Here is a 10,644-nt window from a genome sequence, read left to right as displayed (position 1 = left end):
TGGATGTTTTTTTCTTTTCTTTTCTAAAATGTGAGTGGTTTTTCCACAGGTGACACTGAGACAGACTATCGGTAATCACTAGGGTCACGTCACGTCCATAGACTGGATAAAATCAAGTACACTGATTTCTAATCAGCTTTATTTGAACACGACCGGTTGATGTTAGAATGGAAGGAGGCGGTTCTTCTGGGGAATGCACGCACCCATGGCTTTACCGAGAACCCATGTTTCAGTTTTCTGAAAGGACTGAAGATTAGTTTCATTTTAAATGTTTGCTTTGTTTGCTTAAAATGGAGCACATCACGGCCTTCAGAAACTTGCCGTCTAACCTGTCTAAAAGTTTTATTCCATGAGAAAGCTTGCAATAAAGTTGTCTGTGCTTTTAGAACTAGCGATAACGTTGCAATAGCTATGCAGTCTGGTTAGTCAAATGACTTTCTATGGATTTGCCCACCAAGTTGCCATTGCCTTGTCCACGGCTAACATTTACACGTAGCAACTTGGACACTGTTAGTTAGCATGTAAAAATGGAGTTACGCTAACATGAATAATGCTAACTTATCTGAAGTCCTTTCAGAAATATCTCATCTCATCTAATTATCTCTAGCCGCTTTATCCTTCTACAGGGTCGCAGGCAAGCTGGAGCCTATCCCAGCTGACTACGGGCGAAAGGCGGGGTACACCCTGGACAAGTCGCCAGGTCATCACAGGGCTGACACATAGACACAGACAACCATTCACACTCACATTCACACCTACGGTCAATTTAGAGTCACCAGTTAACCTAACCTGCATGTCTTTGGACTGTGGGGGAAACCGGAGCACCCGGAGGAAACCCACGCGGACACAGGGAGAACATGCAAACTCTGCACAGAAAGGCCCTCACCGGCCCCGGGGCTCGAACCCAGGACCTTCTTGCTGTGAGGCGACAGCGCTAACCACTACACCACCGTGCCGCCCCCTTTCAGAAATATGTTTTAGCATAATCTTGCCAAACAAACAGAATGTAGAAATCTTTCTTTTCTAGTAGCGTTAGCTACCCAATATGATTTCAAGTTTGAAAAACGTTTGCTAGCATGTCAGGAGCTTCACTAACTAGCGAGTTTAGCATAAAACCACCATGATGACACAGCATGCGTTCATTTTGTGAATTCACATTTCTGTCTTTGGTATTGTTAACACTGTAGCTTTTGTGACCTTGAATAATTCCTATAGCTACTACGCATTTTTTACCAGTAGCCAAAGAGAAAAACTAGCTAGCATCTTATTGATGATTCTGACACTGCCAGAGCTGTATCAGAACACTACCATGCTGCTTTGTGGGGGTGGGTAAGAGTGTTAAAATAAAATAAAATAAAATAAATAAATAAAAGAAAATCACAATGGATCTTTTTTTACCAATTCGGTTGTTTCATGGGCGGCACGGTGGTGTAGTGGTTAGCGCTGTCGCCTCACAGCAAGAAGGTCCGGGTTCGAGCCCCGGGGCCGGCGAGGGCCTTTCTGTGCGGAGTTTGCATGTTCTCCCCGTGTCCGCGTGGGTTTCCTCCGGGTGCTCCGGTTTCCCCCACAGTCCAAAGACATGCAGGTTAGGTTAACTGGTGACTCTAAATTGACCGTAGGTGTGAATGTGAGTGTGAATGGTTGTCTGTGTCTATGTGTCAGCCCTGTGATGACCTGGCGACTTGTCCAGGGTGTACCCCGCCTTTCGCCCATAGTCAGCTGGGATAGGCTCCAGCTTGCCTGCGACCCTGTAGAACAGGATAAAGCGACTAGACATGATGAGATGAGTTGTTTCATTTTGTAACATTCTACCAGGCGTTTATTCTACAGGTTCTACAAGTTAGTCAGTAAATCCAGTCGGTTGCTTCAGAGGCATTAGGTTTTGTAAGCGTTGTGGCAATAATACAACAGTGCGTTGACAGAAAATGTACTTTTAGTACTTAAGTATTTTTAAAAGCAAGTACTTCAGTACTTTAACTTAAGTAAAAATTTGACTGGACAACTTTCACTTGTATCAGAGCAATATTTAACCAGTGGGATCTGTACTTTGACTTAACCTCCTAGGGCTTAGCGGTCACATGCGTGGACAGCACTTTATGGAAATTCGGAACAAGAATCCACATATGTGGACATACTTTTTCTCTAAAAGTACATCTTATCAAAAGATGATGCTTAGTTTTTATTCTAATCAGGTTCTAATAAGCCCAAATAGCAAAGAGAAATAAAAAATGCATGTAAAAAAACAGCTTGGGCCTTAGGAGGTTAAGTAATAAACTTGGGTACTTTGTCCACCTCCGGTGCCGGGAGGTGTGGCTTGCCGAGACAGACGTACCCAAAATTAAACAAAAATAGTTCCACAATTATCAGGTCAATATACATAATCTTGGTCTATATGGTTATCTAAGACTTCAGAAAATAGATTTCCAGTGTCAGTAACATTGTGACTGTTACTGTACCTGAGTAAACTGGAAGAACCAAAGGAGAAATTTACAGTTTTTTTAATCCTCAAGTAAAGTTTATTCTAGATTACAGTGAAAGGAGGGAACCTTATAAGCAAAAGATTTGCTGCTCTAAACACTATTCTAGTGGATAACGCCATGCACAAAGATGTCACTTTTTTTCATTCAGCAACTCCTTAACTACAACTGGACCAAAAAACATGGAAATACCACAAAGTACATCTCATCTCATTATCTCTAGCCGCTTTATCCTTCTACAGGGTCGCAGGCAAGCTGGAGCCTATCCCAGCTGACTACGGGCGAAAGGCGGGGTACACCCTGGACAAGTCGCCAGGTCATCACAGGGCTGACACATAGACACAGACAACCACTCACACCTACGCTCAATTTAGAGTCACCAGTTAACCTAACCTGCATGTCTTTGGACTGTGGGGGAAACCGGAGCACCCGGAGGAAACCCACGCGGACACGGGGAGAACATGCAAACTCCACACAGAAAGGCCCTCGCCGGCCCCGGGGCTCGAACCCAGGACCTTCTTGCTGTGAGGCGACAGTGCTAACCACTACACCACCGTGCCGCCCCTGTTTAAGAAATTAATAAATATATATTTTTTTATTTTAACTGTTAGTATGTGAGGAATAAAAAACTTCAGGACTTGATGTTATTGAAAAATAATCAACTTCAGGGAGGAAACAGCTCAACCACCCCATCGCTGATTTGTTTCTTGTAACAGCACCCCCAAATTATTTATTTGGCAAATGCACATAGGTTGTTGTGAATCACACTTTACCTATGTTTAAATCTATTTTAATTTTATATACGCATTTGTAAAAGTAATGGCACCTTCAACTGTGGAATTACCCTGTTTGACAGATTACCTAGTACAGGGATAAAAATATATTTGGTCCAAAAAAAAAAAGCCCTAGTGATTTATTGGAAGAGGCAAGGAACTAAAACCTTTCATCAGGGGTGTAGCTGGGGGGTGGGGGGTCCTGGGGTGCCCGTGACCCCCCCTTTTTTGGACCATACATTATTCAATAGCCGCATAAGAATATTAGAAAAGCGCCCACTGTAATTTTTCGAACATTTTTTTTTTAACTAGATTTTCACCTCAGCCTCATTAGGGTTTCTATAACCTTGTATGGACTTCCTGTGGTTTGGGCGCGAAAACCCAGTTCTGCACAAGCGCAACATGATCGCACTAGAAAGCATGGTGAAGCTGCCAGTGTAGCTGCAGTCTTTTTAGTTGCGAATTACGAGTATTTCCTCTTGTGTTAATAATTCGCCATGTCAAAACAAGCAAAACTTTCCTCCTTCTTTCGACATGAAGAGAGGTAAGCAATTTATTATATATTTTTTTCCATCAAAGTTGCATTTTGTGGCTTCGAAGCTAAGTTTTAGTGCCGTTTCTAGAGCACAACATCAAGAAAACGTGGAAGAAACAGCAATAATGGAAGAGCCGGTTTCTAAGCTACCTAAAACTAGCAATGGTAATAATTTTTGTTACATACAGTGGTGCTTGAAAGTTTGTGAACCCTTTAGAATTTTATATATTTCTGCATAAATATGACCTAAAACATCATCAGATTTTCACACAAGTCCTAAAAGTAGATAAAGAGAACCCAGTTAAACAAATGAGACAAAAATATTATCCTTGGTCATTTATTTATTGAGGAAAATGATCCAATATTACATATCTGTGAGTGGCAAAAGTATGTGAACCTTTAGGATTAGCAGTTAATTTGAAGGTGAAATTAGAGTCAGGTGTTTCAATCAATGGGATGATAATCAGGTGTGAGTGGGCACCCTGTTTTATTTAAAGAACAGGGATCTATCAAAGTCTGATCTTCACAACACGTTTGTGGAAGTGTATCATGGCACGAACAAAGGAGATTTCTGAGGACCTCAGAAAAAGCGTTGTTGATGCTCATCAGGCTGGACAAGGTTACAAAACCATCTCTAAAGAGTTTGGACTCCACCAATCCACAGTCAGACAAATTGTGTACAAATGGAGGAAATTCAAGACCATTGTTACCCTCCCCAGGAGTGGTCGACCAACAAAGATCACTCCAAGAGCAAGGCGTGTAATAGTCGGTGAGGTCACAAAGGACCCCAGGGTAACTTCTAAGCAACCGAAGGTCTCTCTCACATTGGTTAATATTAATGTTCATGAGGTCACCATCAGGAGAACACTGAACAACAATGGTGTGCAAGGCAAGTTTGGAAGGAGAAAGCCCCTGCTGTCCAAAAAGAATATTACTGCTCGTCTGCAGTTTGATAAAGATCACTTGGACAAGCCAGAAGGCTATTGGAAAAATGTTTTGTGGACGGATGAGACCAAAATAGAACTTTTTGGTTTAAATGAGAAGCATTATGTTTGGAGAAAGGAAAACACTGCATTCCAGCAAAAGAACCTTATCCCATCTGTGAAACATGGTGGTGGTAGTATCATGGTTTGGGCCTGTTTTGCTGCATCTGGGCAGGACGGCTTGCCATCATTGATGGAACAATGAATTCTGAATTATACCAGCGAATTCTAAAGGAAAATGTCAGGACATCTGTCCATGAACTGAATCTCAAGAGAAGGTGGGCCATGCAGCAAGACAACGACCCCAAGCACACAAGTCGTTCTAGCAAAGAATGGTTAAAGAAGAATAAAGTGAATGTTTTGGAATGGCCAAGTCAAAGTCCTGACCTTAATCCAATGGAAATGTTGTGGAAGGACCTGAAGCGAGCAGTTCATGTGAGGAAACCCACCAACATCCCAGAGTTGAAGCTGTTCTGTACGGAGGAATGGGCTAAAATTCCTCCAAGCCGGTGTGCAGGACTGATCAACAGTTACCAGAAACGTTTAGTTGCAGTTATTGCTGCACAAGGGGGTCACACCAGATACTGAAAGCAAAGGTTCACATACTTTTGCCACTCACAGATATGTAATATTGGATCATTTTCCTCAATAAATAAATGACCAAGTATAATATTTTTGTCTCATTTGTTTAACTGGGTTCTCTTTATCTGCTTTTAGGACTTGTGTGAAAATCTGATGATGTTTTAGGTCATATTTATGCAGAAATATACAAAATTCTATAGGGTTCACAAACTTTCGAGCACCACTGTATTTTTCATAGTTCTATTCTAGTACTAAGTCATTTTTTTATGATAAAACAGACCCAAAACAAGATGCATCATCGCCTTCGGCAGACCAAGAAACACTGGCCCAAGCGGCAGTTGCCGCTGAGTGAGCTTGGTTTGCTTATGCTATGGTCGCTGTTGTTTGGTTTGATAGAATCAGCCTGAAACATTAGTATGGTCAGTAAGCTCAACCATTCTTTTTGGTCGACGTAGGCTTTCTTGATTTGCCAGATGAAATAATCTTGAAGATTATGAAGCACCTACCGCTCTCGGCAGTGTTCCATAGCTTGTCGAGTACCTGCAAAAGGCTGCTGCAGCGATCTCACACTGCCGTGTTATGGAAATGTTTCACATTAGAAGATACAGGATGTCCTCCTTTTTACACCATCCATAGTTTTAAGAGCATTTTTTAGAGGCATTGTACTCATTTTCACCATCTTTATTTTAACAGCAATTTTGAACAACATTTCACCTTTCAGTTTAGTAAATTCAGTCTTACACAAACATTGGGAAACTGCTCAAACCTTGTTATTTTAGATTTGTCGACAAACTTTCTCATAGAAGACATTTCTTTTGTAATACATTTAGTGCATTTGAAAGAGTTGTATTTAGAGTATTGCCGTAACGTAAATGATGTAATTGCCACAAACATTTTGAGCAACCGTAGTTATTTGCAAGATCTGGAAACAGTTTACGAATGTGCAGACATTTTGATTCAGAACAGCTGATTGCTAGTGCATTAAGCCACCCAAGTCTTCGTATTTATAAGATAGACGGCTGTGCCAATGTTGATATTTTATCAGCTTTGGTTATTTTGAACTCTCTGCAGTTATCACTGTTCGAGATTTGCATGACGCCAAATTTAGATCGCCATTCTTTCTGAGAAATGACATCCTTAGAAAACATGTTTGAGGAACTAAGACTGTGCTAAACAACTGGAGTGGGCACCCTTACAAAAAAGAAGTTTATTCAAGTGTGCTTCTAGTATACTTCTTTTAAACTAAAAATAAGAGAGAATGCTTTCAGTTTACTTTTTATTTACTTATCAGAGATATACTTAATAAAGTTATACATAAATATACTTGGCTTATACTGAAAAGTATATCGAAAAGTCTAAGTATATTAAGCTTATACATAAACTTTTGATCAAGATATACTTAACAAAAGTGTAATAAAGTATTAAAATATTTGTGCCTTATATTTAAGTATGGGTGGCACGGTGGTGTAGTGGTTAGCGCTGTCACCTCACAGCAAGAAGGTCCGGGTTCGAGCCCCGTGGTCGGCGAGGGCCTTTCTGTGTGGAGTTTGCATGTTCTCCCCGTGTCCGCGTGGGTTTCCTCCGGGTGCTCCGGTTTCCCCCACAGTCCAAAGACATGCAGGTTAGGTTAACTGGTGACTCTAAATTGACCGTAGGTGTGAATGTGAGTGTGAATGGTTGTCTGTGTCTATGTGTCAGCCCTGTGATGACCTGGCGACTTGTCCAGGGTGTACCCCGCCTTTCGCCCGTAGTCAGCTGGGATAGGCTCCAGCTTGCCTGCGACCCTGTAGAACAGGATAAAGCGGCTACAGATAATGAGATGAGATGAAATAGTAATAATAATAGTATATTCCACTCAGCTGAACAAGCTTAAATTGTCCCCTTTTATTGCAGGCAAGTAGTTAGAACAACACAACATTTATTAAGCACACATAGCCATTATAAACTCTTCGTATCTGAATGTTTAGACAGCTGAATACAACCCTAATCCCAATAAAGTTGGGACGCTGTGTAAACTGGAAATAAAAACAGAATGTGATAATTTGCAAATCATGGCAACCCTATATTTCATTGAAAATAGTACAAAGACAACATATCAAATGTTGAAACTGAGAAGTTTTATTGTTTTTTGACAAATATTTGCTCATGTTGAATTTGATGTGGGTGGCACAGTGGTTAGCACTGTCGACTCACAGCAAGAAGGTTCTGGGTTTGAGCCCAGCGGCTGACGAGGGCCTTTCTGTGCGGAGTTTGCATGTTCTCCCCGTGTCCGCGTGGGTTTCCTCCGGGTGCTCCGGTTTCCCCCACAGTCCAAAGACATGCAGGTTAGGTTAACTGGTGACTCTAAATTGACCGTAGGTGTGAATGTGAGTGTGAATGGTTGTCTGTCTCTACATGTCAGCCCTGCGATGACCTGGCGACTTGTCCAGGGTGTACCCTGCTTCTCGCCCATAGTCAGCTGGGATAGGCTCCAGCTTGCCTGCGACCCTGCACAGGATAAGCGGTTACGGATAATAGATGGATGGATTTGACGGCAGCAACATGTTTCAGAAAAGTTGGTACAGGACCAACAAAAGACTGAAAAAGTTGTGTGATGCTAAAAGAACTAATTGGGTTAATTGGCAACAGATCAATGATTGGGTATAAAAAGAGCATCCCAGAGAGGCGGAGTCTCTCAGAAGTAAAGATGGGGAGGGGCTCACCACTCTGTGAAAGACTGTGTGGACAAACAGTGCAACAATTTAAGAATAACGTTCCTCAATGTAAACTTGCACATCACATCATCTATGGTACATAATATCATTAAGAGAATCTGGAGAAATCTCTGTATGCAAGAGACAAGGCTGGAAACTGACATTGGATGCCTGTGATCTTCAGGCCCTCAGGAGACACTGCAGTCCAGACCTGTCTCCCATTTAAAACATTTATGAAATTTGCATTATGAAACGCAAAATATGACAAAGGAGATCCTAAGCTGTTGAGCAACTGAAATTGTATATCAGGCAAGAATGGGACACGATTTCTCTTTCAGAACTACAGCAGTTGGTCTCCTCAGTTCCCAAACATTTACAGAGTGGTGTTAAAAGTAGAGGGGATGCAACACAATCGTAAACATGCCCGTCTCAACTTTTTTGAAATGTGTTGCTGACATCAAATTCAAAATGACCATCTATTTTTCAAAAAGCAATCAAATTTCTCAGTTTCAATATCTGATATGTTGTCTTTGTACTATTTTCAATTAAATATAGGATTTCCATGACTTGCAAATTATTATTCTGTTTTTTTTGACAGTTTACAGTGTCCCAACTTTTTTGAAACTGGGATTGCACATTTAAACAGTACAGCTCATGCAAATCAGGTTACTTTATAAAATCAGCCACAATCAACAAAATGTACGGTCCTGTACAAAAGTCTTCAGCACATGTACCGTAAAGAAATGCTGTCAACCAAAACTGTGGTTGGTAGAAGAGAGCAACTGGACTTGCTTGAAAAGTCTTGAAGACGTTTCGCCTCTCGTCCGAAAGGCATCATCAGTTCTGTCTGTCTAATAGGGAGTATCAAGTATTTATCCTCTCATGGATCATAATAGAATCCTCTCTTGCTCTCTTCTACCAACCACAGATTACTATGTACCTGGACGACTGAGTATCTTCACAGATATGTCAACCAAAACTGAGTTCAAAAATAATGAAATGAAATGCTTCAACATTAAAAAAAATACTACATACAACAGTAAGCCATAATAAATGAAACAAAGTCAATATTTAGTGCGAGACGACCCTTTGCTTTAAAAAAAAATAGTAGTCTCAGGTACTCAGTGCAGTTTGATAAGGAAACGAGCTGTAGGTTTTACTGTCCTTACAGAAAAACCACATGAACTTCACATGTGATTTCTCACATGTGAAATATGTGGAAAATGTGTTTTGCACATGGGAAACATGTGGTTTGGGCCCAATTTTATGTGAATCACATGTGGGAATGTTTTACACATGTGCTCTACATGGTAACACACGTTACAAAATCTGATACCATGTATTCCACATGTTACCACATGTGAAATACATGGGAAATTCATGTGGGTTTTTTTCTGTAAGGGTGAGCATCTTACAGAACCAGCTACAGTTCTTCTGGACACTTTGTCACACTCGCTTCTGGCAGATTCTACCGTAACTGGATCCATTAACCACTTGCCCACAAAATAAGAAATTTTTCTTGTCCTTTTTTCAGTGAGGTAATATTTTCAAGATTGAAAATATGGTATTTGGTCTTCTAAAACAGCACGTCATTTAAAAATACACTGAGTATATCAATAAAAGATTTTTAAAGAATAAAGTTCTATTTCTTTGACATATCTGACAGACATAACTCCCATTTTAAAAATCCCTTTCATTATCCCTGTTGCTATCGTCAGTGAATTTCTGTCAGTTGACCTGACGATAGACTCGGCCGTTATGGATCTTTGGTAGTTATCGTGTGGAAGCAGGCTTTATCATTTTTGGGTGTCAACAGATGGAGTTGAAATAGATTAACAGCGAAAAAACTATTTCGTTCACGAGAGAAGCCCACAGTTATTTTTAAAAAATGCTATCGTCAGTCTGTCAGTCTAATGCACCTGACGATAGCAAAATTCAAGCCCTCGCCACGCACATGTTGACTGACGCAAAGAGGAAATTCTACTGCGCATGATTTTTGTGACCGCAGACATTTACTTCCGGGCAAGACTTGGAGTTCTGACAGCTAGATTTCATCAAATAAATCAAGGTAAGATTTTCAGTCAGCTATCCTGACGATAGAAACATTGAGAATATATTTGTGCATTCATATTTAAATTTTTCTGGAGGAAAACTCTCGTAAGTTGAGATAAATCAGAGCCACTTGTGACCCTTTCAGCCGACAGGCCGTTTCAATGTGTTATTTCCCCACGAAAGTGACACAGTCGTGTCTATCGTCACTGTTCTGACAATTATTGTTGATATTTCAATTTTGAAAATAAATCTTATCTTTTTTATTTCAATATTTTATTTTATTATTTGGTTCTAGTGATGAGGTATTTAATATTGTCACTAAATTTGTCAGATTAATAATGTAAGAAACAGTTTTGTTGCTATTGTCATCTAGAGTGTCTGTCAGAATATGATGGTAGACGTTAGTTTGTCTGTCAGATTTTGATGATAGAAACCGATGTGTTTCTATTGTCATTTAGCATGTCTGTCATGTCAGGCTTTTATTAATTAGTTACCAGGACTACGGTCCTAAAATTTACTGTGAATGTCCAAGACCCCAAATGCTACTAG

This window comes from Neoarius graeffei, chromosome 16, assembly GCF_027579695.1.
Source record: "Neoarius graeffei isolate fNeoGra1 chromosome 16, fNeoGra1.pri, whole genome shotgun sequence".
NCBI classification, from domain to species: domain Eukaryota; kingdom Metazoa; phylum Chordata; class Actinopteri; order Siluriformes; family Ariidae; genus Neoarius; species Neoarius graeffei.
The sequence above is the reverse complement of the archived record's forward strand: the minus strand, read 5'-3'. Positions refer to the sequence as shown.